At 41.8% G+C, this 23,671-nt stretch overlaps 1 long non-coding RNA gene across 1 annotated transcript; it reads right to left on the bottom strand.

Moving 5' to 3' along the window:
- Window positions 1-5,040: 5,040 nt before the first annotated feature.
- Window positions 5,041-23,670, bottom strand: LOC125173371 (uncharacterized). Its single transcript, XR_007155006.1, has 3 exons — window positions 23,571-23,670; window positions 18,744-18,750; window positions 5,041-5,052 (listed from the first exon to the last, which is right to left on the bottom strand). It is a non-coding gene; the product is annotated as an uncharacterized LOC125173371 (long non-coding RNA).
- Between the last annotated feature and the right edge of the window lies 1 nt (window position 23,671).

The following is a 23,671-nucleotide window of genomic DNA, read 5'->3' on the forward strand; positions in this document are numbered from 1 at the left end:
AGTGCCTGTGTGCGGGCTAGCATGGACACGGCTCTATAGAGAGAGATTGGTAAATATCATACACGTTGCTGCCTGTAAAATTGTTACTTCCCACTTTATGTTTTCCTTTGAATTTCCTATGGACAATATTCTTGGTATTTGAGGTTGAAGAGAGTAGGGAAGGAGGCAGGAAGGAATTAATTATTTGGATGAGAGCAGAATGGAATTAAGACTGGTAACCAAAGGGTGACTATTCCCCATCTGCCTTGAATTTGGGGGAAGAAAGGCTGGTTTTGAGTAGGGGAAGCCTAGTGCCTGGCACACCCACTGCTCCCTCAGATTAGGTTGATTTTTATCCATCTCCTTGAGGAGAGAAAGGACTGGCCCTCTGAGAGCAGAGGGCTCAGACCTAACTGCTCCTCTTGAATTGTCCACTTCCTTATTCTTAAAGAGAACCTTTCAGAGGTTAGCTCTCCCTGAAGGACTTTTGGAGCCCATAAATGTGCTCTCCAAGCCCCAGGAAGGCCATGGTTTTTCCGAAAGGCTAACAACATAATCATCCCACTAACTGTTCCCACGGCTGATTTTTCACTTTCGTTGTCAGGATGCTTCATATTGGGCCTTGTTATGGATTGAATTGTGTCCCCCCAAATTTGTGTGTTGAAGTCCCCAGTACCTGTGACTATGACCCTATTTGGACAATGGTCTTTGTAACTATAATTAGTTAGGAGAAGGTCATTAGGGTGAGTCCTAATTCAGTATGACTCATGTCCTTATTTATTATTTAAAAAAATGTTTTAAAAATATTTATTTATTTTTGAGAAAGAGAGAGAGAGAGAGAGAGAGAGAGAGAGAGAGAGAGAGAGAGAGAGTGCAAGCAGGGGGAGGGACAGAGAGAGTGGAAGACACAGAATCCAAAGCAGGCTCCAGGCTCTGAGCTGTCAGCACAAAGCCCGATGTGGGTTCGAACTCATGATCTGTGAGATGATGACCTGAGCTTAAATGACTGAACCACCCAGGTGCCCCATCAGTATGACTCATGTCCTTATAAAAAGGGGATATTTGGAGACAAACAAAGACAACAGGGAGAATGCTTTGTGAACAAAGAAGGCAGAGATCAGTGTGATGTTTCTATAAGCAGGAAGTACAGAAGATTGCCAGCAAATCACCAGGAACTAGATGAGGGCCATAGAAATCCCTCATGGTCCTTAGAAGGAACCAGACCTGCTGGCACCTTAATCTCAGATTTCCAGCCTCCACAACCGTGAGACAGTACATTCCGGTTGTTAAAGCAGCAGCAGCTCTGGAAAATTAATACAGGGACCACTTGAAGGTTTGGACTTCCCAGAAGCAAACACACAAATTCATCACTGCAGGGATAATCGACTCCACGTTGTCCACACAACCCTAGATGTGGCTTTTGCCAATAACGTTTTGTGCAGTGACTCTTGGTTTCGTTATGTTCCGGATACCCCTATATCTCTCTGGTGGAAAATTTCCTTGCTGCTTGAGGGTGTGGGGGTGGGGGGGACCAAGAATGGAGCTCTTTGTTTAGAATTTGCGTGGTATACATAAATAACGAGCATATGGGGAGCTTTCAAGCCAGAGGCATTTCAGAATTAGGCAAGGGAAGAGAGGCTTCATTTGTTAAAGACATTTCCTGTTCAAATTCATCAAGAGCTTCCCTACATCCTCCTTTCCCGGTGTCCTGCTTTCCCCACAAACCCCAAGTATGTAAGAGGCTTTCTTAGCAGCGTAGGCCCAGCAGGATGTTGAGAGAAATGGATAAGAAAAAATAGTACATCAAACCAGATGAATGGAAAAAGCCCTGTTTCTTTCTATGCCTGTAACTGCAGAATTGTGAAAAACGAGTAAGAAAATTTCTTCTCAGTGAACATGCCATTAAGTGTGTCTAAAGCATTTATACAAAGGCCAGCCTTTAGAAATTAACCCTGGTTGTTTCCTTTTAGATACTGGGATGTGTCCTCAAGTTCTGCCTTCAGGCTTCACACAGAGACTTCTTATACTACTGGCTTGTGTCTGCCCCAGGTTGTATAGTGTGGTGAGTGGGTCAAGTTTAAGGTACAGAAGTTGCTCTGCTCCAGCCCTGGCACTCCAAAAAAGGCTTGGCCCTGGGATGATTTGGACTCCTTGTTCCCTGAATGCATGATGCCCCACTTAGTGAGTGTTATTTCTTATCATCATGTGAATGCTCCATAGCAGCTTTACCTAGTGGTTCTGGAAAAGCCCTTTTAAATTACACGATTTCATTAGCTGCCACGGAAGTAGTGAGGTGAGCTGTGAAAAAGGCAGTTGCATTTGCTTGTGTCTGGGAAGGAGGTTGCCTTCTGGTTAGTCCAAGCATCCCATTTTCACACCCCATTAACAGGGTGTCAGTCTGATTTCTTCCTTTCAGCCCAAACCACAGCCTTGGGAAAGCCAGCCAGCCTTCCAGTAGCTTCTGTTGCAGATCCTCATGGCTTCTTGGCTCAACTTAGTCAAGTGGTTTCTTACAACAGTTTCAGAAGAGGCACTTCCACATTCAAATGTAGCCACAGGAACACATTGTAATGATAAATATACATTATCTGATTGGTTCGTATTTTGACTATGGTGCCTTCTAGACAAACCTCCTGAAGACCAATGTGTATAATTGGTAATTGGTAGTAATATTAGAAATGTAGAAGTAACAAAATAGTCATGATTTCTGCTCATACAAATATTTGCTAAATGGTATGGTGCGAGAGGTAGACTATAGAATGAATATAGAGCATAAAACTGAAGAAGTCAGATTTAGGGAAGACTTGTTTTGTGCTAGGAAATGCATGTGGTTCTTTATCACGTCTCCTTACAGAGAAAAGAGACTGAGGTGCAGGAAGGGAGGGAAAGAGAGAGAGGCAAGAAGAAAGAAAACTTAGGTGCAGTTAGAGAACTTCTCCCATATCATCGAAAGGGTTATTTATATAAGTGTCATGAAAAGTCATTTAAGAGTCTGAGGGGAGGGGTGCCTGAGTGGCTCAGTCCATTAAGTGTCTGACTTAGGTTTAAGTCATGATCTCGAGGTCTGTGAGTTTGAGCCCTGCGTCAGGGTCTGTGCTGACAGCTCAGAGCCTGGAGCCTCCTTCAGATTCTGTCTCCCTCTTTCTGGCCTCCCCCCACTCATGCTCACATGCTCTTGCTCTCCCTCTCTCTGTCTCTCAAAAATGAATAAACATTAAAAAAATAAAAAAAAAAAAAGAGTCTGAGGGGAAGCATAAGGGAGGTAATCATGTAGTAACCAAACCAAACCATGTTTCTGATTTTCGGTAGGGTGAATTCCTTGAATAATGTTTTCAAGGTCAAGGCCCAAGCTGTTCTTTGAAATAATTGGCCTGTTGCCTGGAGTCAGTGGTTTGGCTTTTGAAGACAAGTACACGAATTAAAAACAGCTTTCAGGAAGATTTTATTCTGCCCCAAGCCTACCACAGCTACTTGCACATAGTATGTCCTCAAATTAGATTTTTGTCTAATGGATGCATATAAGATTTTATACTGAAGGGTTGTTTGTAGCAGGCGGTATCTGTATGTATTTTTTCACTACAAATGAAGAGGAGAGACTTGTCTGAATTGCAGTAAGAGAAATACAGTTTAGAATTCCCAGCTGCAAGCAGAAAGAGTACTGGTAAGAGCTTAGCGGGGTTAATGAAGTTCTTTCTGGAAGTATTTATGGCAACATAAAGGCCAAGCATAGTCCCCTATAGAAGAAAGGGTAGGACCTTGATGCTCTGTTCCTTACTTCCCTTTCTCCCTCAATTTATTCTCTGCTAGGAGACCCAGCCATGCCCAGAAAAGTACTAAATCCCCCTGAGTGATGGGATTTTTTTTTCTTATAGTCAAGATACTCTGTCTTTTTGAGGACACAAGAGTGACTCAGCTCATATTGCTGGAACCATGTTATAGTATAAAAGGGGTTCATATCACTTAAGAATTGGTTCACCTGAGAGTAAAAGAGAACTCTGAATAAAATGGCAGAAACAGAATAGACATTTAAGAATTTCAGTTGATGACATCATCAGGAACCACTCTTCTGCCATCATGTCTACATTCTACCCAGGAGGAAAGGAAGGATGAATAAGGGCGTGATCCTTTCCTACAAGGACAATTCCCAGAAGTTGCAAAAGACACTTTTGTTTACATCTCACTGGTCGGAACTTTCATGCACATACTCTAACTTTAGAATGGCTGAGTAATGTGGTTTCTTTCTTTCTTTCTTTTTTTAAAATTTTTTAATGTTTATTTATTTTTGAGAGAGAGAGAGAGAGGCAGGCTGCAAGTGGGGCCGGGGGGGTAGGGTAGATAGAGAGACACAGAAACTGAGCAGGCTCCAGGCTCTGAGCTGTCAGCACAGAGCCCAACGCGAGGCTCAAACCTACGAACTGTGAGATCATGACCTGAACCAAAGTCCATTGCTTAACCCACTGAGCCACCCAGGCGCCCCAGTGTGGTTTCGTTCTTGGGCATTAAAATACCAACTAAATATCTGGGGTTCTATTCAATGAAACCAGAGGAGAATGGTTAATAGGGGACAACTTGTAGTCTCTGCTATAGGGGTAAAATGGGCATCAGGGACGTTTAATGCAAAGCTTGTCACCTCAGCCATCAAAACATTATCTTTTCCTCTAATTGTCCACACTTAGATTCCCACCAATGGTAGGCTACTCTCAAATGGGAATCCCTCAACACTCCCCTTCATTCTTCTCTGGGTTTTTCTGAGTAGCTGAATTTGATTTTGAAATCTTGACAGCAGGAACTTAAAAGGCAAATCCTGAAGGCATTTACAAGGTCTTAGGGTCAGCCTGGGTTTCCTGGAGCACAGTACCATTTCTAAGCTCTAATAGAAAAATGCAGAGGCAATAGGACTGTCTGGGGCCTGGGATTCTGCAGGTCCAACAAGCTCCCACGTGCTGCCATGCTGCTGGTGCCTAGACCATGGTTTCAGTGTGAGGATTTAAAGAAGGTTCTCTATGGCCGTCCAAGTCTCAATCTGTAGTAGAGTTTTTAGGTAGAGATGATGTGGTGGTGGTCAGAGTGTATCTGTCAGTGGTTCTTACATGCTGCTGTTCATAAGAATGCTTTGCAGAGCTTGTTAAAATATAGACTTCTAGATCCTGGCTAGCATGTCTCATGTAACAGGTGGCAGACATTTGAGTTTTATAACAGGCACTCTGGCTAATTTCTGATTAAGGTGTTCTAGGAGCTGCATTGTGAGTAATATTGGCACCAGGTATCTCTGCAGGCAACTGTCTGGGTCAAAAGCCTGTAAGATCCTGGCATTCTGAGATTTCTTTAAATAACGTAGCTTACAGCAACTTCTTACTCAACATGTCTCCAGAGGCAAGGGAAACAAAAGCAAAAATGAACTACTGGGACCTCATCAACATAAAAAGCTTCTGCACAGTGAAGGAAACAATCAGGAAAACTAAAAGGCAACTGAGAGTATGGGAGAAAATATTTGCAAATGACATATCAGATAAAGGGTTAGTATCCAAAATCTATAAAGAACTTATCAAACTCAACACCCAAAAAAACCAAATAATCCAGTGAAGATATGGGTGAAAGAAATGAATAGATACTTCTCCAAGGAAGACATCCAGATGGCCAACTGACACATGAAAAAATGCTCAACATCACTCATCATCAGGGAAATACATGAGATACTACCTCACACCTGTCAGAATGGCTATTAACAACTCAGGCAAAAACAGATGTTGGTGAGGATGCAGAGAAAGAGGATCTCTTTTGCACTGCTGGCGGGAATGCAAACTGGTGCAGCCACTCTGGAAAACAGTATGGAGGTTCCACAAAAAATTAAAATTAGAACTACCCTATGACCCAGCAGTTGCACTGCTAGGTATTTTTCCAAGGGATGCAGGTATGCTGTTTCGAAGGGGCACATGCACCCCAATGTTTATAACAGCACCATCAACAATAGCCAAAGTATGGAAAGAGCCCAAATGTCCATGGATGGATGAATGGATAAAGAAGATGTGGTATATATATATATATATATATATATATATATATATATATATATATACAATGGAGTATTACTTGGCAATCAAAAAGAATGAAATCTTGCCATTTGCAACTATGTGGATGGAACTAGAAGGTATCATGCTTAGTGAAATTAGTCAGAGAAATACAAAAATCATACGACTTCACTCATATGAGGACTTTAAGACACAAAGCAGATGAACACAAGGGAAGGGAAGCAAAAATAATATAAAAAACAGGGAGGGGGACAAAACGTAAGAGATTCTTAAATATGGAGAACAAATAGAGGGTTACTGGAGGGGTTGTGGGAGGGGGGATGGGCTAAATGGGTAAAAGGCATTAAGGAATCTACTCCTGAAATCATTGTTGCATTATATGCTAACTTGGATGTAAATTAAAAAATAAATAAAAAAAATAATGTAGCTTAGTTTATTAAAGGGGAGACATTTTACTAATCTTTGTCACCTAGGAGAATGTCATCAAAGGCATATTCATCTCCATTTCCTGTTTTGGAGTTAAGGGTTTTGTTCCTTTTTTTTTTAATGTTTATTTAATTTTGAGAGAGAGAGAGCATATGATCAAGGGTGGGGCAGAGAGAGAGGGAGACAGAAGATCCGAGGCAAACTCCACACTGTCAGCACAGAGCCTGACGTGGAGCTCAAACCCATGAGCTGTGAGATCATGACCTGTGCTGGAATCAAGCATCAGACTGAGCCAACTGAGCTACCCAGGTGTCCTGGGTTTTGTTCTCCCAGGAGGTTTGGTGGTGCCTTTGTCAGCTAGAGTTGCAATAACAAAATACCACAGACAAGGTGGCTTAAACCACAGGCATTTATGTCTCACAGTTCTGGAGGCCAGATGTCCAAGGTCAGGGTACCAGCATGGGTGGGTTCTGTTGAGAACACTCTTCCTGGCTTACAGTTAGCCTCTTTTTTTAAATTTTTCTTTAAATTTTCTTTTTAAAATTAGTCTGACTGACTAATTTCGCTTAGCATAATGCCTTCTAGTTCCATCCACGTAGTTGCAAATGGCAAGATTTCATTCTTTTTGATTGCCAAGTAATACTCCATTGTATGTTATACCACATCTTCTTTATCCATTCATCCATCCATGGACATTTGGGCTCTTTCCATATTTTGGTGATTGTTGATGGTGCTGTTATAAACATTGGGGTGCATGTGCCCCTTCGAAACAGCACACCTGTATCCCTTGGATGAATACCTAGTAGTGTCATTGCTGGGTCATAGGGTAGCTCTCTTTTTAATTTTTTGTGGAACCTCCATACTGTTTTCCAGAGTGGCTGCACCAGTTTGCATTCCCACCAGCAGTGCAAAAGAGATCCTCTTTCTCCGCATCCTCGCCAACATCTGTTGTTGCCTGAGTTGTTAATGTTAGCCATGCAGATAGCTTCTTTCTATGGCTGCCTTGTACCTGTAACTTCATGTGTGGGGGAGAGAGAGAGAGCTTGGGCCTTGTCTCTTTTTGTAAGGGCACTAATCCCATCAGGGGCCCCACCCTCATGACCTCATGTAAACCTAATCATGCCCCAATACCATCAAATTGGAGGTTAGGGCTTCAGCATATGAATTTTAGGGGCATAAAAACAGAACATAACAGGGAGATTTTGCATCACTGAGAAGAGTGCTGGCAGATTAGCTAGACGTCTCATGGGGAAGGGGCAGTTGTGGGGAAGGGGAGAGGAAGAATCAGAAGGGAGGAAGGTGGAGGGGAGGGGAAGAAGTCAACCTCTCCTGCCATCTTCTGTATGCAGGCGCTGCACTAGCAATTGTGTTAGCAGTCAGATAATCGTCACCACTACCCTGTGAGGTGTAGGGACAATCCTCATTTACCTCAGCTATGTTTTAATACTCTTTGGCACATATTAAATCTTTAATTTAATAAGAGTTGGAGGAAAGGGATGGGTTTTGTGACCATAGGATGCTAGAGGCCTTTTTGCCTCTACCTTTTTCACTGACTGGAAGGTATTCTTCCCTCCCTTCCTCGCTCCATCCTGTCTCCAGCTCCACTTTATCACTTCTATCCTCTAATCATCTCTACTTATAAAGACCTAGTTCAGCCTTCCCGACTTGTTATCTCTCTTTTAATATAAATAAATAAATATTAAAAAAGATAAAGGGGTACCTGGGTGGCTCAGTCGGTTAAGTGTCAGACTCTTGATTGCAACTCAGGTCATGATCTCACAGTGAGATCGAGCCCTGAGTGGGGCTCTGTTCTGAGTGCAGAGCCTGCTTGGGATTCTCTCTCTCCTCCTTTTTCTCTGTCCCTCTCCCACTTATTCTCTTCCTCCCAATATAAGTAAATAAACATTAAAAAAAAAAGCCAATTTCAGGTTCCAAGTGGATTTCTCTGTCACCCTCTCTAGGAGTCATAGATCATAGCCTCGTGAATGGTTTCAATCTTCCATTCACGTGGAAGAGGTTTCCCCAGCTTGGGGACTCATTATATTGGCCATGTCTTTTTATTTTATGCATTTTCCATGCTTTGACATCTGGGGCCTTGCAGAGGCTAGGACTGCCCCTCTCAGGGTTAGCCAATGCCTAGAGATAGGGAGTGATGAGCCTACTAGTATCTTTTATTTGCAAACCAGCAGATATAGAGCCCACCCCTCAACTACCTCCTTTATGGAGCTGTGATATCCCAGGCTACTGTCTGCTTGCTCACATGTCCTCAGGGCTGGGTACCAGGCAAGAAAGGGCAGCCCCTGTGCCATACAGGCTATGGAAATATTCAAGCTATCCAGCCTTAAGCCTCATCATCTTGCCTGCAGCTCTCATTCCTTCCTGTGGAAACTATAGTTAAGGCTCTTGCCCCCATTTCCCTCCCCCCTCTCTCCCATCTACCTCCTGACTCACTGGTGCTTTCCTGGGTGACCCCCTTGGCCAGGCATGCCCAGCCCTTTGGGATCTAAGTATAACACACTATTTTTTCACTGACATTCATCTCCTGATCTATAGGTCTTACTATACCTGAAAAACAAGAAACCCTACATTTTATTAGCTTATTTTTTATTGAGGCATAATTAACATACCATATTATATTAGTTTCAGGTCTACCATGTAATGATCTGATATTTGTATGTATTGCAAAATGTTCACCACAATGAGTCTAGTTAACATCCATCACCATATTGGATTTTTGTGTGTGTGTGTTGAGAACTTTTAAGATCTACACTTTTACCAACTTTCACATATTGAAACAAGGCCACTTCCTTAACAGAGCATCCAGTGTTATAGTCACATAGATATTCCCTGTCTTCTGTCCCTGCAAATGTTTGGAACTAATGGTAGTAGCCTCTGCTCTACTAGAACATTGAAGTGTATATTATTACTTTTTCTTGATACTGTGATATTTTGACATCTTGGCAAGTCTTTCTAGCTGGGGAGAGACTGCCCCTCTGGAAACCAGGGCAGACCCAGAGATAGCAGGGGCTCAGCAGGACCATGCTTTTGATATGCAAACCAACCAGTCCAGAGGCAACTTCCTCCATCTGGCTCTACATCCCAGGAAGCAGTACACCTCTGCCTTAATTATCCCAGGGCCATGTATGAGGCAACTAGGGACAACCCCTATAGCCAAAGCCCACCAAAATTATTCACACTAGCTGATCCCAAACTATCCTTGCCCTGGGAGGAACCCCAGTAAAGGCCAGGACATAGTTGCTCTCATTACTCCTGTCTTCTGCTTTCTGGCCATGCTAGTGTTTTTCCATGTGATCCCACCTGGTCCCATTTCTAGGACCTGGGAGTGTAATAGATTTTGTCTTCTTGAGTTCTCTTGTGTCTCCTCCTGTGGCTGTACCTGGCTGATCATCTCATAAAAGAAGATAAAACAGCTGACCTTGGGGCTTCAGGTTCATACATGCCTGGCTAAAGCTCCTGGGAGAGAGCTCAGGGGACTGGGCCTTCTACTACTACTCTGCTTGTCATCCCCTCACCCCCCACCATAAACCCTGTTTTCTGTTTGTACCATGCATCATAAGTGCTGTGTGTCCATGACCCCTTTGTTAAACAGTTTCCCAACTGGGCATAAGCCACTCCTGCGTTTAAGGATGAAGTGACTTCTGTGATGACAGGGAGTTAATTTAATCCTCTGATAGATTGTGGACTAATTACAAATGGTGGAATCATTGCTTTCTTCCCACCTAATAAATATTCCATGAATAATTGAAGCTTATTGAGTTAGTTGGGCCACAAAGGCTTCCTCCTTCTTCGTTGGGAATGCAGCCAGAGCTGTGTTTAAAAGACATGGGCACAAGTGCTCATGCTAAACAAATTCCCTGGGAGAGAGAAAGCAGAGGAGTTAGAAAGGCAGAGAAAAGCAGAAAGCAGCACCAGAGGGAAGAAAGATACCAAAGCTTCAGTAGTTTATACAAAAGGAATGATGACACATTCCCCATGAGAACGAGATGATGCTATTTGTACCTTTGTCTATCCTGTTTCTTTTTGTGATTCAACTGAAAGAAATGAATAATGTGGGGAGGGTGGGAAAGCTGATAGAAATTGAGAGTTTGATACCTTGGTGTTCTGATGCTGCCTTTGTCCTTCTTTTCTGACTGCCAACGAGAGCAGCCTCTCCTGCCTACTGGAGAAACAGATCTTGTTTCCACTCAGCCTAAACAGCTGGGACCAGAGATAAGGTGCAGAGTTTTCTTATTGGCTCAGCAGCCTGTGCCTTTTCAGTTAGTGCAGCCAACTTGTGTGGGAGACATGGGAGATAGAGAGTGAACATCTGCTCTGTTTCCAACAGTGGAGGCAGACCACAAGAGCAGACTGCGTGGAGCTTGTGTTCTGCTTTCTCTCTGAGAGAGGAGGACCATCTCAGAGGCAGTCCTGTGAGTGGAGAAGAGAGAGAGCTCTGGACAAAGACCACCTGGGTGCAAATCTTGCCCATTCGGTGACTCCAAGTCCTTGGGCAAATTACACCATATACATGCCAAGTAGAGTTCTGAGTGCTGAAGATAGAGTCTGTACAGAGGGACTTTGATTCTAATAGAGAAGATACCAGGTCTAAGAACAGGTAAAGAGAAAGCAAACGAACAGCAAATTATAATACATATTACAAAGGAAATGCAGGGGCTGAGAGACTGATGGTGAGGAAGGTGGGGAAGATAATCAAGTTGGCCATGTTCCTACAGTCAGGGGACTCATGTCCTAGTGGGGGTCTCTCTCTCTTTGTCTCTCTCTCTCTGTCTCTCTCTGTCACACACACACACACACACACACACACACACACACACACACACCATGAAAAGTTATAAAAGAAATAAAGAAGGGCCTGAGAGAGAGAAAGAAAGAAGAAAGGCAGCGGCACGTGGGTGGATGAATCTACTTTATGTGGGTTTCAGTGAGGTCAGGGGTGGCCTCTAAGGAGGTGACACCTAAGGCAGTAAAAGATGAGACAGCACTTGCTCTACAGCAGTGGGAGAACATTCTGATTCCAAGGGCAGCAAGAACAGCCTATACAAAGGCCCTGAGGGGAGAAAGAGGTTGGAGCTCTAGAGGAAGTGGCAGAAACCCAGTGTGTCTGGAGTGTCTGACACAGGATGAAGCCAGGGAACCTGCTGGAGGCCTCCTCACACATGGCCATGTAGGCTCTGGTAGGGATTTTGGATTCTCCCCTAAGTGCAGAAGAAGGTATTTTGGGCAGGGAAATGACACAAGCCAGTTTTTGTGTGTGTGCATGCGTGTGTGTGTGTGTGTGTGTGTGTGTGTGTGTGTGTGAAGAGGTTCATGTCAGTTATTTTTTTCTAGTATTATTTTATTTTATTATTTATTTATTTATAATTTACATCCAAGTTGGTTAGCTGTGTACACAAAGGCACAAAATAGAGCAGTGAAACATAATTTTGATGTCACTGAAGCAAATATCCATCTTGGCAGAATGGAGACAGTCCAGTCATTTTAAAGGACCTTGGGTCCTTAAGAAAGGCAGTCACCCACAGGTAGTTGGAGCCATGTTCCATGTATTACTGAGATATGTGCAAAAGGTCTAATTGTAATAGGACAAGTGACCAACCAGAGGAAGGTAAGAATTCCCAAATCCCTTAGAATAAATGAAACAAATTTCAAAGAAGCAAGGAGTTGGTGTCACTGATTGACAGTCCTTTTTCCTTCTTAGTGGTACATAAAGAAATGGTGTGTCTTACAAATTGCTGGCATCTTAGATTCATTGAAATCCTGTATTTCCTAGAATGCCATTTCCTGATTTCTAGCCCATGTATCGACTCCAGTCTTACCTTTCCAGCAGATTTACAGAGAAACAAAGCATAGCAGTTATCCTCAGACTGGTGGAAGATGTGTTTCTCGACATCCCTATTCCCAGCCTCTGATCCCATACACCACAACAGTTTTTATATTGAGGCTTGATGAGTTATCAAACCTCTAGAGAGGTCCATAGTCTCCCCAAGTGCTTGGAGAGGAAATTGCTACCCGGAGGGACAGTTCTCCTTAGCTGGGGTAATTCGACGTTTTATACCTACAAGTCTTGATGGAATAACTGAGAATAGGCCTTAAAATATGATTCTAAGAAGAAATCAGGCTTCAATCAAATAAAAATTCAGTAAAATAGGAACATGTGACCTTCAGCATTGCTGCTATTTTTGTTCAGGATCCTGATGGCCAAGACCACAGTGTCAGATGGCCTTGCTGGGGAAGCTGGTACAGAGGCTCCTCAGATGGAGATGATGGACGCATAGCACTTTATTTAAGTAGAGTTGAAGTTGCGTAAACATATCTATTTCCCCAAATGAAAATAAGCATGATCTGCTCATGTATATGTATAAAAGGTAATGCTGCTTTTCAAATACGATCTTCCCCACATGATGTCCTCATGGATAAATGGCTTAAGTGTGGTCTCTGTGAAGATGAGTTTAGAACTCTGTCCTCAGAGTTGAAAAGAAACTAACTTAAGTAACATCTAGAGGTCTGTTAAAGGGCCATGTACATAAAGGTAGGAATCAGAATCAGAGATGGATGGAGAAACTATGGAGGTGGACATTTTATTTTCAAGATAGTTCAGGTGCTGTGCCAGGTATCCCGCTTTTGTTTCCTGGTCATTCCCACCTCCCTCATTCTCTATGGTTTTGTTTTTTTCTCCACCTGGCTCTGCTCTGAAAGTTGCCCTGTGTGGATTCCACAAAGTGCCTCTCTTTCTTTTGGCTTCCAGTTATGTCTGCTCAATGCAGAACCCAGAGGATCAGAAGAGAGGGATGGATGAGGCCCAGGACTCCTCATCCTGGTTCCCCACTGTGAGGTCACCTAAAATGGCCATAGCCATCTGTGGAATCATAGCTGTTCTCAAGTCGTGGTCTCTCCACATTCTCTACTTTTAGGTTCCGGTGCCTTCTCCTTCCCTTCCCCTCTTTTGGCCTCGTCAGTAACAGTTTGGCTACTAATAAGTTGCAAGTTACTTCCTTGTCCCTGCGGCTCCCCTATATCCACACCACAGCTTTGTAAATAAATCCTCCTTATGTTATCTTGACTTCAAGTGTTCCATCTGCTTCCCGCAGAACCCTGATGGTGACAGGTCCAGATACTTCTATTTTCATGGGGAATGTTGTCCTCTACATTGAAAGTGAGAAATTGGAATTATTCTGGTTCATTTCATTAGCCCTGAATTTCAGGAGATAAATGCAATCTGACCTGATGAGCTACTTCTCTGACCCTTTCTGGGTGTCCAGAAGTTTGGATGAGTTTAGACCATTGATTTTTGGGGTTTTGGAGCTCTAGGTCTGGGACAAGGAGGCTGACTTATTTGGAAAGTGATGTGTTGGCTTTAGTGTTCATCTGAATAAAATAGGTTAGTGATGACCATTTCCACATCTCTTACTCTTTAGCTTCTCCAACCCTTCTCAGAATAGCAAAATCAGAGACAAGTTCAAGCCTGAAAATTAGTGTGGGAAGCTAAAAAATTTTTGTTTCTCCACAGTGGAGCTTGAATAATAGTAAAAACTTGCTGAATATGGAGTTCGGTGAATTTGTCTTTCTAAAGAGAATTAAACTTTAAGATTTTGTAGTTATAATTGCAAGGGATACCCATGGGGGCAGTAGGGTTTCTGTGAATAGTTGTTGAGGATGTGTACTGATACCTGCAGGGGGCACCATTCATACACACTATTATGCAGTGCACAACCTGCACAAATGTGTGCAGTAGCCCACGGAGGGGCCATAATTACCTTCAGTGCTGATGTGACACAATTCAGGTGGAGCTGAAGTATTGTCCACACTGCCTTTGGCCCTTCTGCAATTTAAGCTTATGCCTTAACTTCAAATATCTAATTTATGGTATGAATTTTGCTTTTATTTTTAGCTCTTTATGTAATATAGCTAAATATTACACTTAAGATATTTCAGTGTTTGAGAATGGTAATTTTCAATGGTAAATTAAATTTGAGGAGCACCAGGATGAAGAGAAGGAACAGTGGATCTAGTATTTGGAGACCTGGATTCAAAACTTGGCCGGACATTTATGAACAGGTTCCTTTGGGACTCTCAAAAGCTCAGGTTTCTTAACTGTAAAACAAGATTAATAGTTGTTATTTTGTAGATTTCAATGGATAAAGAAGATTACATATTTGAAAGAGCCTGACACACAATAAATGCTTGGTAACTATTGGTTTACTCTTATGGCAAAGCCCATAAAAGAGAAATAGCTTCTTATAATGCTGTTATATATAAGCTTTTAGAAAGACATGCCAGTTTAGAAACATCTTCATGCTAGAAGAACTGAGAAGCTTAAGAGGGCCATTCAGTTGGAGTTGAGGCTGGCTGCAGATAGAATTCAGCTCCAGGGATAGAAGTCTGAAATAACTTAGATAGATCAGAAACTGTTCCTTGGCTTGTGCTTTCCTCTCTAACATCTTGAGTTTTCCTATCTATTGACAGGGTCATCTGGTGAAAAGGCATTTATCTTTGCATTCAAATGTTTGCACAGCCTCTTTTGTGATTGGAAAAGTCACATAGTTAGAGCCAGGTTTTTTCACCTTTCTCCTGATTTGGAATTCATCTCATCTATTGATGCTAGATATTGGGGAGGTGATATTTAAACAAAAGCATGGTCCTTCCTATCAAGATATTGGGGTATCCTCAGTGTATAGATGCTCTCAAACACAGTATGTGTGAGGTCCAAAAAGAAAAATAAGGTAAAACCATTGGGTGAGGTCCCCAGGGATGGTCACCTCTGCAGTAGACTCTGGTTTGCTGGCTTGCTGATCTCAACTCTGCTGGTCATGTGTCTTGAACATTGTTTTCTATTGTGATAGGATTGGAGAATGAGAGGTGAAGGATGTTATAGAGAAGGGTTTGATTTGAAAAGGGCCACCATCTATTCCACTAATAAATGACTCCTGATTATTAAAGCCAAATTTTTCCATCTTTTGTGATTCCAAGAGTCAAAACAAGCAAGGAGGATGAGTTCCAGTAACAATAAGGGTATCTTACATTTGTATAATGCTTTCTGTTCTGGAAAGCAGATTTGCCTCTGTAGTCTTATTTGACCCTCATATAAACCCAGTGAGGTGGTTTGGAAGGCATTATTTTCTTTATTTTACAGCTGTGGAATCCCACAAGATATTAAATGTCTCACCATGATGTCATAGCATGTAAATGATAGAGTCCAGGTCTCCTGGGTCCTACTCTAGTATTTTTTTTATATTATACTGAATCATCTTGAGCATTCATATTCTTCTTAAAATAATTTAAATGAAGATTTAATGCTTATGTAATATGTGCACATGATTTAAAATTCAGAAAGGTATAATAGATATGGAATGAAAAGTAATTCTTCCTTTTTTCCACTCCTTCAGCAATGTATTGACCCTTTCTGATTGTAGTCGCCATGCCTTGTTATATGTTCCTTTGGTGATAGTCTGTGCATTTATGAGTGTAACTGCGTATCTCTCCCCTTTCTCCAAGGACTTAAAAAATAAGGAAAACTCTAGGGAAGTTTTCCTGGAGAAGTCAGGAAATGATCTTACTTGGAGTTTATGAAAAATATAGCTGATCTTTGTAGTTTACCTTTTGAGGGGTCTGAATGGTCCATTTTAGCTTTACAAATATAAAAGACAATAGCTTTGCACTATAGATCTTGAAAGTAATTGAGACACATTTTAAAGAAGTCCTTACTGTGAAACTTTTTCCTCAAATGATAGTAATAATAATAATAATAATAGTAATAATAATAGTTATTAAGAGACTTACTAAATGCCAATTACTATTCTAAGTACTTTTTGTGTAGTATTTCCTCTCATGCTACTATGATAAAGGTACTATTATTATCTATTTTTACAGCTGAGAAAACGGAGTCTCAGAAAAGTGAAGTAATTTTCCCAAGGACACACATATAGTAAATATTTGAACAGGTATTCAAAACCTGACCCCAAAGTGCACATTCTTAACCATTTTATCAGTGTGAAGAAAATAATTCTTGAAAGTTGAATAGCTCCTGGGAAATATTCCATTTAGAAAGCAGGAATAGTTGGATAGCTTGCCCTTTTCACTCCTGGCTTACCTCTGTTGTTAAGGTTATCACTTAGTCTTGGTCTGTTTTTGCTTTCTATCTGAAGTCTTTCTCATTTCCTGCCTAAAATTACGATTGAGAATATGGAATTTGCTTTCTGGTTCATAAGGTAATTTCCTATATTCCTTTACAATCTCTAAACTAGGGCTCTAAGAGCTTTCTTATTAGTGTTTGACAATGTTTTCTAGGACTTGAAGTCATCTAGTTGGGACTTGAGAAATGGCAGTCGGAGAAAGCCACCTAATGTAACAGAACTTTGGGTCCTTCCATACCGAGTCTTAGAGTTACCTTCCCTAATAAAGCTTCACTATTCCGCAATGTAGCAATGTATCAGCTCTCCTGATAGGGTCTATTGTATATAATCTTGTTCTCTAATTCTCTGAGGTTAAGGGCAAGGCTGGTTTTTCCTAATCTATTGCACACTGATGCTAACGTTCAGTTCACTCCACATGAAAGTCACCAGGTGAGTCCCACACCTGAACTGTTCTGCTCCTTATTCAACAAGGTGAGTCCACAGATAGTGCACTTGGATGTCATGTTATTGTCAAGCTGCTTTAGAATTTATAGGTGCTGGCTCTCTTTGCAAATCAACAGACACAGAATCTGAAGCAGGCTCCAGACTCTGAGGTGTCAGCACAGAGCCCAATGCGGGGCTCAAACCCATGAACTACGAGATCATGACCTGAGCTGAAGTTGGACACTCAACTATAGACTAAGCCACCCGGGCTCCCTGACAGAACCTATCATTTAACTGACATTCTGAAATGTGGTTTGAGGAAAACTGGTTATTTCTTTGAAAAACAGAAATCCTCAATTGAAGTTTCTTTCTCTTAAGTCAGTGAAAAAATTTCCCCAAATACTATTGATCATTTCTGAGCATTATTAACCCATCAATGGATGCCAGAGACTCTGTAGAGAAGAAAGACTTTGTGATGTTTTGTTGTAGTCCTGGATCACTTAGACAATGCAAAAGATCATGAGGCCCAACTGCCTACTCCTGTGAGTGTTGCTGCATATTGTTGTACACTTCCTTCTTACTCATTGATAGGTAAGACTAAGTTAAAACTTCATGAGAATTAGCTGGAGCTGCTTTTGATGAGAGGCCAAGAAGAAAAATCTCTTCAGGAAAGGTTCTCAAGCTATCATCTGAGTATTATACAGACAAGATAACTTGGTACTTAAAATAATGCAGATACCAGAGACTGAATCAGAATCTCTAGAGGTGGGGTTGTAGCATCTAAATTTTTAACAACCTCCCTATGGAGTCTTAAACTTATAAAAGTTTAATAACCACTGGCTTGGGGGTGACACTCATTTCAATGTAATCTGTAGGCTCTGCCTATGTATTTCCAGGTGTTTCTCCAGATACCATTATCCCAAGTATGCTAAAATGAAAGAATTTGTGTCAAAATAACACTGGCAGCAATGAAAAGGCCTAATCTTCCCAAAAGTCCCAAACATCTCCCTGAAGCTGTCACTGTTGATAGGCTCCCAGCTCTGGTTTTCCCTCACTGTTGGCTTCCTCACTTATGGCGCACTCCTCCTGTGCTGGGGTCTGCTTTACCCCTAGTACACACTACCAGCATTTTCTTGTGAGTCTGTCACGAGCAGGTTGCTGTCAGTCTGTAAAAGCTCAGCTCCGAAGGTCGGACCAACTAGGGTTGGGTCCTGGCCCTGTTGTTGACCATCTGTGACCCTATGTTGGTTAAACTCTTAGACTCAGTTTCCTCATTTCTGAAATGGAGAGAATAATGGTCATACTTTATAGGTTTGTGTCAGCATTAAATGAGACGATCCATGTGCCTGACACATATTAGTACTCGGTAAATTTTAGCTGTCATGATACTAATATGAAACATGGAACCATAGCATTTATTATCAACATGACCACAATCCCTGGGTATAGGGCCATATCCTTGGGCTTGCACCTCAGTCTAGGTGGTGGACTCCTCTACCCAGTCCCGGGCAGAGCAATTCTTGCCTCTTGAGGCAAGCACTCACTTGGCCAGAGTGCTGTTTGTGAGTGCACAAATCCACCAATTATCCCTGCCTACTCTACATCTTTGTCTGAATCTCCCACAGGGTCTGTATACTCACATGTCCGAAGGTGAGCATCCACCTTCCCTCCCAGGCTGAACTCTTCCACATTTCCTTTCTTAGCAAAAGGCACCACCATCTTTCCAGTTGTACAAAACAAGAAACCTGAAAGTCATCCTTCATCCTGACACCACCTTACCCTTTAACCCTCGTACTAAATCTGTCACCAAGGCTGGTAAACTTAACTTTAAAAATTTCTCCAGCCCATCTGTTTCTCTCATCTTTACTGCCACCACAATAATTCAGGCTATACTATTATTATTTTTTAATAACCTGGGCCATGTTGGTCGTCCCCCTAACTGTTTTTCTGATTCCCCATGTGCCCTCTCAATGCATTCTCTCCATGTCAGACAGAATAATTCAAACACAAATTTGGTGAGAGGACCATCCTCCCCTTTCCATTTATTCCAGGATATTGTTCTTAGCATTTATTTTACTTGACATTCTTGACAAGTATATTACTTGACATTATATTGCACAGTTTTTGCTTGATTTCTGGCTGCCCCCTGGAATATGAGCTTCATGAAGGCAGGAACTTTGTGTTTATTGTAGATGAGTCCCCGACTCATGGGAGACATTTGACTCTTCAGTGAATAACCTCACCCCCTTCCAAGGCCTGAACAGATCCGTAGCATGGCCTACCAGGGCCTGTGGACTCTGGCCCTTAAAATCTCTCTGGTTTTAGCTCCCACTCATCCCTTCAACCTTGAGCATTGAGGAAAAGCCACTTTTACCTTTCCTGAACAGGTCAGGCTACTGTCTGCTTCAGGCCCTTTGCACATGCTGTTCATTCTGCAAGGATCCTCTTTCTTCACCTAGCTGACAACTTCACCTCAGTTACATCTTCTCTCTGGAGGGATATCTATACTAGCCTCCCCAGACTAGTTTAGGTTTCCTTGTTATGCTATTGACCCTGTAATTGTCTTCGTAGCATTTATCACAGTGTGCAATTCTATACCCGTTTAAGGGGTTATTTGATTCATATTTCTGGTCTAGTAGACCAAAGATCTGCAAACTTTGTTCACAGACCATATCTGGGCCTGCACCTGTTTTGTACAACCTGAAGATATTGTCACAGTTGTTTATTTATGTGTTGTCTGTGGATGCCTACATGCTAGAATAGAGAGTATGTGACCTCATCAACTGAAAATCTAAAATATTTACTATCTGGCTCCTTAAAAGTTTTGGTGACCCTTCTCTAGACTATAAACTCTACAAGGGCAGGGGCCATGTTTGTCTTCTACATTAGAGCCCATTGTAAGTATTCAATAATTATTAATTGAATGAATGAATGACTTCAAGTAGCTAATATTCCTTTCTCCTACCGCCTCTATAGAAGGTAATAAGTCTCCATTTTGGTCTCCATTCCTAGACTTTTATTTTATTTTTTAGAGTTTATTTATTTTTGAGAGAAAGAGAGAGTGCAAGCAGGGGAGGGGCAGAGAGAGAGGGAGAAAGAGAGAATCCCAAACAGGCTCCATACAGTCAGGGCAAGATCCCATGAACTGTAAGATCAGGACCTGAGCTGAAATCAAGAGCTAGAAGGGGGTGCCTGGGTGGCTCAGTCCGTTGAGCGTCCGACTTCGGCTCAGGTCATGATCTCATGGTTCATGGGTTCGAGCCCCGCATCGGGCTCTATGCTGACAGCTTAGAGCCTGGAGCCTGCTTCGGATTCTGTGTCTCCCTCTCTCTCTGACCCTCTCCTGCTCACACTCTGTCTCTCTCCCCAAAATAAATAAACATTAAAAAAAAAAAAGGACCGGAAGCCTAACCAACTGAGCCAATGGGATGCCCCTCCATTCTTAGACTTTTAATTGACTTGAACTAGTAGTTGCACATAGGAAAGTTATGACTCTCATGCATTCATTATGATTAGTATTTGTTAAGTGTGTTGAATTGGATGTATGCATATTGTACAGTGGCAAGTGGAATGGTTGTATAAGCAGAACTGAGAACGCCATTTATTTGTGGAGATCAATCAAAGACAATAGAATTAATACCTATTGTCTTTTATTTATAATGGAAGCATCAAGTAAGTCTAATAAAAATGTTTTAGGTGGAGTAGAAGTGCATATTTGGAATGAAAAGAAAAGGAAAGAAAAGAATACATTGTCTGAATGTTTAACATTCTGTTCCATTAGTTCTTCCTTCCTCATCTTGCTTTGGGATTCTGAACTCCTCATTAATAGCCTGGGGCTACAGAAAACACTTTTTATTGGAAAATAAAGTATCCATTGGCTGAAATTTTGATAGATGTTTGGGTCAACTTAATGGTTTTTCTTTTCTTTTCTCTTTTCTTCCTCTCTCCCTCCTTTCCTTCTTCCAGAAAGCAGTAGTATCTAATAAGTTCTACTGGGCTGATTTCCTGGGATTAGAGTAGTGTATTTTACCAATTAGGAGTTGGTTGGCTACAAATAACATGATATCCTTGTTCAAGCTGGGTTCCATCAATGAAGAAATGTATTATGTCACAAAAATCAAGTTCAGAGGTGAGGCAGTTCTAGGTGTGAGGCATTTGTTCATTTAACAAATATATATTATGTGTGCCAGGCATTGTTCTAGGTATGAGCAATATGACAATAAATAAAACTGACAAAAATCCCTACCCTCTCAGAGATACACTCTAGTGGGGTCAGGGAAGATCATTGTAGGGCCATAGTTGGCCTTTCTGAGACTTTGGATTTTACTCTGAGCAGTATTGAGAGTCATGGAAGGATTTTGAGGAGATGAGTGACTTAAATTGATCTAGGTTTTTAAAATGTTTATTTATTTAATTTGAGAGAGCAAGAGAGAGAACTCAAACAGGGGAGGGACAGAGAGAGAGACAGAGAGAGAGAGAGAGAGAAAGAGAGAAAGAGAGACAGAGAATCCCAAGCAGCCTTTGTGCTGCCGGTGAGGAGCTCACTGTGGGGCTTGAGCCCATGAACCATGAGATCATGACCTGAGCCCAAACCAAGAGTCTGACACTTAACTGACTGAGCCACCCAGGAGCCCCAAACTGATTTAAATATTTAAGAGGATCCCACTGGCTATTGTGTTGAGGATAGTTTGCAGGGACAAATTCATAAGGGTAGAAGCAGGGAAATCAGGAGGCTACCACAGTAATTCAGACCTTGGACCAGGGTAGTAGTGGTGGAAGCATTAAGAAGTGATTGGAGTCTGTATACCTCAGGATGAAATATAGTGAAATTTCAAGATCTAGAGATGATACTACTGTTCTGGTGGTTGTGAAATGTGCCTGAAAAAAATGTTTGGCAACAGAAATCTTTGTAGGCATAGAGTGATTTTCATTAAAATAATAATAGCAGCAACAGTAACAAACAGAAAGATAAATAAAAAAAAGAGACTCAGATTCTATAGACCTCTGAAGAGCATTTGTGTCAGTTATTAATTTGTTACTAACCTATTAATTCCATCTCTATCCTTCATTACTTGCTCTGAGATGATGGATCTGGACCCTTTAAACATTCTTCTTTGCAGCAAGAACAGTGATGTTGATAGAAGGCACTGGTAAGGCATTAGAGGAGGAAGGGGGCTATTCTTGCTGGTTCCAGTACGTTCAGCTTATCAGTCTTCCATATTGACATGGCTGATGAGTATGCATACTGTGTACCTGTAATGGCATTTTGCCAAGTTTACCTGACATAGATTCTAGGCAGCATGGCAAATGATGAATCAGTATACATTCCACTTCCGTGATCAGAATATGCCACATAACAATACTGCCACTGTCACATTCAGTGCAGTCATGAAGATGGTCTGGATGCTGTTATCCACTAACCCACATCAGATGGTCTCAGTTTTTCCTCTGTTCAGGATGAATGCCATGTTTTTTTGCTCTGCTCTTCTCTCAGAACCAACAAAGGACAACTGAACAGGGCTTAGAAATAGCTTTGATTGTCCCATACCTAGAAGTGGAAGGGCTAGCCACTTCACACTCCCTGAAACACAAGTGACCCACATTTCCCTTTTGTCTGTGTCTTTTTTGTGAATTTTATTTATTTATTTTGAGAGAGAGAGAGAGAGAGAGAGAGAGAGAGAATGAGGAGGCGTGAGTGTGAGTGGGCGAGGGGCAGAGAGCGAGGAAGAGAGAGAATCCCAAGCAGGTTCCATGCTCCATATTGAGCCCAACAGTGAGAATATGACCTGAGCTGAAATCAAGAATCCTTCACTTAACTGACAAAGCCACCCAGGCATCCCTGTGAATGTCCCTTTTTAATGTTTCTCTGAGATACTCTCACCCCACTCCATTCCTGGTTTTGCCGCGTAGGTCCCTTTGCTGTGTGCCACAGAAAGTTGACAATAGGTCATTTAATGCCTTGGTGCTACGTGTCTCAGGGCTAGGTCCCATTCTGTTGTTCATTTTTGCTTATCAACTGCAATTCTCGACGTGATCCATGTCTCTATCTGATGCTTTCACTATGTTTGTAACATACTTCCAAAGTTATACTCTTGCCCTGTCCTAGATCAGATGTCACTGGTTCTCTGTGTATACCTGGGATTGGCCCTGCCTCTCTTGAGTCTGGTCTCTGATTATGGATCCTTGCCTGGAATTCAGTACGTTTTGTCCCCTTTTTTGCTCTGATTATCTTCCTACCAGCTCTCTGCCTCCAATTCAATACCTCCTTTGCTTCCTCAGGCTGAGTATCCAGTGCCACTGCCTGGAAGCAAAGAATTGACCCTGATTTGGTCTAATTACATTAATTGTGAATCTAGAGCCTAATAAGAAACCATCTGGGGTTTATTGCATCCCATTTATATATGGGAATATATCATATACCAAGATATCAACAGTGGTTATCTATGGATGATGTGATTGTGAGTTTTAAAAATTCTCTTCTCTTTTATTTTATGTTAGGCTTTCTATGATGAATATACATTACTTTTGTTATAAGAAAAAGAACAAAGTTATTTATTTTTCTGACAGGAAGCAGCATTTATTGGTGGGCATGAATGGGGAAGGGCAGTGCTGAGGTTCTCATGAGTGCAGAGCCTGCCATTTGTCCAAGGGGCCACGATTAGGGAC

Source organism: Prionailurus viverrinus, chromosome A1 (genome assembly GCF_022837055.1).
Source record: "Prionailurus viverrinus isolate Anna chromosome A1, UM_Priviv_1.0, whole genome shotgun sequence".
Lineage (NCBI taxonomy): Eukaryota > Metazoa > Chordata > Mammalia > Carnivora > Felidae > Prionailurus > Prionailurus viverrinus.